Source organism: Chlorocebus sabaeus, chromosome 7, assembly GCF_047675955.1.
Source record: "Chlorocebus sabaeus isolate Y175 chromosome 7, mChlSab1.0.hap1, whole genome shotgun sequence".
NCBI classification, from domain to species: Eukaryota; Metazoa; Chordata; class Mammalia; order Primates; family Cercopithecidae; genus Chlorocebus; species Chlorocebus sabaeus.
Window position 1 is genome coordinate 51153280 of NC_132910.1, and position 6802 is coordinate 51160081.

Genomic DNA, 6802 nt, shown 5'->3' on the forward strand with positions numbered 1-6802 from the left:
TTGAATGTTGTTTTCCCATGCACATATACATACTTATCATGAGATTATAGTCAGTCTACTTAGGAATCAATACTGTCCTGTCCTGCAGTCCAAAGTATTATTTCAGGTTATGTGAGCATTCAATTTGTAGCAAACACAGACTTTGATTTCTATGAAGTATGAAAACAATTACGTATCTTTTTAAGAGGTAAAGATGATAATGTCAAATTTGAAAATAAGAAAAAGGAATTTATATCACCAGATATTTCCAGTGACATAAGGATGTATTAGAAATGCGTGTCAATAGTTGAGATTTGTTATAAAGATATAAAGTGTAATTTGCTTTAGCTTATTTACTCCATGATAAATGGACATATAGAGAGCCTATCTGCTATGTCATTACCTACATATCTGGGCCTTCACTTAATCCTGAGGGCAATTTCAGTGAGTACTTTTTTAAAAAATACATTCTGGTGAATTAAATTTTTATATGGTTACAAATGCGTTCAGTTTTCCAGAAACGATTGAAATGGAACATATTTCAAATATGACCATTTTATCAAGAAGTAAAAAGTGGCCCTTCTAGAAAACTGAGCCACACATATAACCTTAAGAGGATATTATAAAAGCCAGACTCTGCAAATCTGATTAGATTCAAGTTCAAGGCACTATTTAGGAAATGTTTTACTAATGGTATTATAATAATAAAAAATAAAGGGGAAGTTCAGTAGCTAAAGGGACATTATAATAGTTTTGTAGGTCAGAAGGCTTCATAGACTCTTGTTTGATTCCACCTGAGTTATAAAAGGAAGGGTATATTACTTCATTCAAATATTCATGCAACCTCAAGAAATGACAAAACAGTAAAAATAAAGATTGAGATTTACCTCATGCCTGTGAAAATATTTTTTCCTATCACTGGAGGTAGTGAATGGCCTAGCAGCTTTGTATGATTTGGTGAAATAGAGAACCATAAAATTATCAATAGATGACGTGATATTAATAGAACATTATTTAAAAGTTGCGTTTTTAACCACTTGGACATCACTGTGTCCTTGGCAACTTCCTAAAGGTGAAGTCTCTTGTATAGAACAAACAAATGAAAAGCTTTTTCTTTCTTTCCTTAGTTTGTGTCCTAATTTACCTCAATGTGAGAATTTAAAACTCAAATCTGCTGGCGAGAAACACTGATACATAGATTATGGGCCCCAAACCCTCAACTCTACCACATTTTCTAGGGAAGGAGTTGTTTCTCTTTTTGAAGAGTTGGCAAGCGAGCGGTCACTACTCAACATGGCCACTGGTTTTTCCTGAAAGTCACATTTGGCTTTAAACCAGTCTTAACAAGTTTGGTACTATCCACCCAAATCCTATATAGGTTTCACCAGGTGTATTCAAATACTGGAGGTTTCTTGGTGCTGCTTTCAGTAAAATAAGTGTAAAGATTTCTGAAAGGGATTCTACTTTCTTGGGTCAATATTAAGTTACCTTATACCCAGCCAATCTCTTCTGAAAACGAGGAAGCTCTGATGCTGTAAGATTTGTTCCCCAGTGGAGAAAACCTCAGTAAGTTCTGGGGGGAATTGATTGATATGCCTGGGTAAGAAGACCTCTATGATAAAGAAATATCTTTTCTTGAATTTGGCACAAGGGCGTCTTTTTTATGCATAGAGACTATGTTTCGTATTTCGTGTCTCATAAAGTCTATAGCTTCATTTCATAGCTCATCAGCACAACAAACAATTGAATCATGATCAGAGTTGACTTCCTGCCTCAAACCTTTCCCTATACCCAAGAGAAGCTTTTTTCAGAGTAAGATCCCTTAAAGGAAGACCCTGAAAGTTAAATTAAGTTTTTTTTAAGAGTCCGAGATGGGAAGCATAACTACAAAGTAACAAGATTATATAAATCATACAAAACTCAGTCTCATAGTTTTTTACTCACACTTTTTGTCATGAGTAGCATAAAACTCTGTGGCTTATGAAGAAATTTTAAGTGGAAATAAAATATTGCTGATGATTAAAATAATAATAGGGCATTTAAAAAATTACCAGAATGCTTTATCTTTCAACAAATTGGTAAATAAAGGGAGATTCTCAAAAAAAAAAAAAAAAAAAAAGCCTGAGAAAAACTTCGAATTATTCCTTTAAAAAGTAATTAAGTAATATTTCAACATAACATTTGCCAAGTATCTATCGATACACTTATTATGGCAAGCTAAATATTTATCTGTTCAATCAAGTCTTCCAGTCTTCAAGACTCACTGCACTCACTCACTCAAATAGCCTTCAGAATTGGGTTGCAACTGAGACAGTACTGAATGTCGATAAAAGATTCCGTGATTTGGATTCTTGGCATCTCTTCAAACCTGCCTCATAAGGAGCAAGTGTTGTAACTCTAGGTTACTGTTATTGGGATAGCAAGGCTAGGGCTGGAGTGAATCAGAGCCACTGAATTAGTGCCGTATTCTACTCTACTGCCCCAAAGGGTCACTCTTTAAACTCCAAACAATCCATGAGAGACATGAGTATGCAACTATGGAGGGAATTATTGAAGAAAAGAAAAATGCTATACACCCACAAAAATGTTGGATTCTTAAAGGAAAATAGATATTTTATACCTTTCTGAGACTAAGTACTTAATTTTAGATGCAATCATTGGCTTTCCAGTATTTCAAGCTATTCTATTTTAAGGCAACAAATAGTGTCGTGGCATTGTACAAATGGGGAAAATAAAATAAAGCACAAACATTAAAACCACCATTTTTCACAATCACATTTGAAATCATGCCAAACCTAATAAAATAACACATAGAGCATAACCAAGAGCATGGGTAGGTTTGGCTGATATACTATTCAAAGAGCAGACCACCATATTGCAAACTTAAATATGTACTACAACTCAGCCAGCTAGTCTTGATATATTCCAAGAACCTATAAGGAGATTTGTGATCCAAATTACTGATTTGCTAGCTTGGTTCACAACAGAATCAATCCCATTCTGTTGCATGTTTTGACTGAACAATGGGAACAAAGGAATTGTTTGTCTAGTCACAAGTACAGGGGGAAAGGAGGTGAACAGAAAGTTTATATCTTGTGTTGAAGTATAAAAAGAAATAGTCATAAAGGGAAAAAATGCAACCATTCAATCAACTTAATAAAATTAAAATAAAAACTGCCTTAAGAGGGTTGTTCAGAAAAATACAGAAACTTACACACTTGGCTTATAAGAAGCAAAAATTAAGAATAACACATGTGGAAGAAGTTTTTCAGATGAATTAATTCTTAGTGCTATTACAATGCAAATTCCAGATTAAAGAAGAATAGTCCATCTTTTTGTCTTGCTCCTATAAAATAAAAAAATTTAAAAAAAAACATAGTCAAGGAAAACATTTTTAGTTCTAAAAGCAAATTTCACTTTTACGAAATAAGAAAAATATTAAAATACATTTTATTTAACTGTTTGGCTAATTTCAATGTCAACAATGAAGTTAACATTTTAAAATGTGCTTGGCAAATGTGTTTATGAACTTACTGAACATTATGCCAACTTCGAGAAATTGCCCCAACTGGAACTTGAATCAAATCTAATCAACTCTTCAAAAATGACTTTAAAGTTAAATGTTCAGTTTCATTGAAATCATTCATAGCAAAGATAAAATAATGGATATATTTCTAATATTAGCATGCAGAAATATTTAAGCTAAATGGAAATATTTGAAATTTAGTTATCAATCTTATTAAATGAGTAAACTCCATACTGAGAATTCTTGTAAAGCAAATGACCAGTACTTAAATTATGTCGAAATTCACATAGTACATTTTGTTTAAAATAAGATGTACTGATTAGAACCTAACTTAGTTAAATCCATTCTAGAATAGCATTGACATGTTTAAAAGCTTACTGAAGGTTAGCCTTTTCTATCTCCACATAAGTTCTAGCATATCTACCAGAACTTTGCCTGAGTAAGCTTTTTTTTTTTTTTTAAACATTTGGGAGTTGATATTTGAACACAATATTATGAAAACAGAAATAGAGTGGCCTACAGGTAATATTTGTTAGGCATTAAGAAGACTCATGTGAAAAATAACCTCCCAAAAGTATCAAATAACAGCTATCTAGCCAATTATATGCACTCAGAGTAGCAAGGCAAGGGACATTTTAATTCTGTCATCTAGAAACAAACCTGTTTAAATATGTGTTTTAAAAAAGAAGTCCATAAGAATAATTTTTAAGCTCATATGTATATACTCCATGTTTATTTTATTGTGTTGTATTTTATATTGAAGAATGACCTGCAAGATGAAAGGGACCGTTGTGAATCTGGAGACCCCTCATTTGCTAAATGTAAGTTTTTCTACCTTAGGACATCAAAAACAGCAATAGAAAAATAAAATTTGATTACAAGAGGGAGAAAAGAAAATATGGGACTCAGAAGAATAATTTCAATGTGGATCCAAGGATTTGACAACAACTCTGGCTGAGTCCTATCACAAGGCAAGTTTTGCAAAGACTCCTTGAGCAGTGAGAAGACATTGAAGGGAGACAGAGACAGAAAAGAAAGAAACAGTCAAGAGAGACATTGCACAATAGGACAGTAATAGTCTGAGAAATGAAGGAGAAATCTGGTTATACAATCTACTAGGATCATATTTAGGGATTGATAGTATAGATACTGCCTTTTTGGATATTCACAGAATATCACTTCTGCTTACACTAATTTCAGAGGAATTTGGTTTGAAATTGAGAATTAGTAAAGTTGCTCCCAATTCCTATTAAAGACAAAGTAATAAAAATCGCCAATATAGCTAACCTGTCAGAGGCCTCACAAACATTTGCTGCAGTAGAATGGATCATGAAGAAGTCAGTAAAGATGAAGGATGACTACACTGTGTCACCAGGGAGTTTAACTGGATGACTTCCCACGGTTTTAGGACCAGAACACATGACAGAGTTCAACAGGGATCCTGGGTCAGATTTTCCCTTTCTCCACGCCGGCCTGTGCCCAGACAGAGGGGAAAATCACCACACACAGCTGGCAAGCTATACTCAGAGTTGTATAACATTCTGGAAGGCCTTGGGGGATACTAGAGTACCCTGACACACAGCCAACTGGCCTGCCCTGAGAGATCAGCCAGCTAGCTCAAAGAGGACTGCAGAGCTGTGGGCACTGCCTCCGGTTTGGGGAAATACAGAGCAATCCTGGGCACAGGTCCATGATGCTTACCCTGGGAGTCTGCATTGATAAGAGCTGATTTTCTTCTCTGGTGAGGGGCCCTAGAAGATAAGGGGATTCTGAGGCATTTATGAGGGAGCTTGAACACTTACTACATGCCATGTGTATGTGCTGTCTTCTGTCATGGTTCTGTAATTCAGTCTTCACTACTCTCCTGAAATGTACCTCATTTTACAGATGAGGAAAATGAGGCTCAGTGACAGCAAGTCACTTGCCTGGACTACACTGTGACTAGTAAGTAAGATTAGTTACTTAGACTAGTAAGTAACAGTATTGGAATCTGAGTTGGGGTTGCCTGACTTCAAGGCACACGTACTTGTGCTTTAGTAAAAGCCACACAGCTCCCCTTCAACTAAAATGCTTTAATTCACTAGCATCCAAGAAGATTTCACCCTTACCTTTATAGCCCACATTCTTCTGCTTTATATAAACAAAAATTCTCCCACCGCTGGGAGCCACAGCTCCTAGGAGTCCTTAAGCTGGCTCAGGTTTCTTTTTGGGCCATACAGTGTTCTAAGGACAGCTAGTTTTTTAATAAATGAAAAGTACACACAGAGTTTTAGTATATGCTGAACACTGACAGATTCAGGGTCAGTTTCTTACCTTATTCCCTTTCCCTGCCCTCTCCCCCAAACCACCGTGCGCGCACACACACACACACACACACACACACACGCACTCCACGGCAGTAAAATGGCCAGAAGATTATATTTCCTCTGAATGAAACAGAAGTTTGGAAAATTAGCAGCAGGGCAGCCAGTCAAATGCCAATTGTGTTCTCTTCTCCCATCCACAAGGACTTTAATGTTTCATATAATTAACCCTTTAGCGGACTGATGTGGCTGAGAGGAAAAATGCAAGGGCTGAAAAATTTTGGAGAAGTTAGGTAGTGGGAGAGTCCTGACACAAAGAACAGATAAGGGAAGAGGTACAATTTACAACAAAGAACTGAGACCAGAAAGCAGAGAATAAGACAAATAGATGAACAAGGGGGTGATCTATAAAAGAACGGGCATGGAGCTCCCAGTGCCTGGATTTCAATACTTGTTGATGTGGGACAAGTTAATGTTTAATTTGTCAAACAGAGATTAAAAATAGTACCTACCTGTGTTAGAAATTCAATGATGTTAAGTCTTGGTATATACTAAATGATTAATACACACTAGCTATTACTTTTCATTTTTTATTAATTTTAGGTAAGTTAAAAAAGAAAATATAAAGGCAGTGGAATTGTGAAGAAAGGTATGAAATAGTAAGCTAGAGGAAAGCCACAATGCAATTAAAGGGAAAGGGAGAAAAGAAAAGGCAAAAACAAAAAAACACATTAAGAAGATAAAACAAAACAGCAGCTATATACAATAATGGGGAGAGGAAGTCACTACCAAGTTAGTGGGGAAAATAGAAATAAGCTAATCAATTCATGAAGGTAATTATGGAATGAAGTGAAAATAAAATGTCTAGGTTATAGCCTGCAGATTAGCTACCTGGCCTGCATGCGCTGAGTCAGCAAAGTCCCTGTCCCTCAGATGACTTGCCTGGGCTGCAAGTACAATGCTTTAAGAACATTCAGGTGAGGGAGCTGGAGAA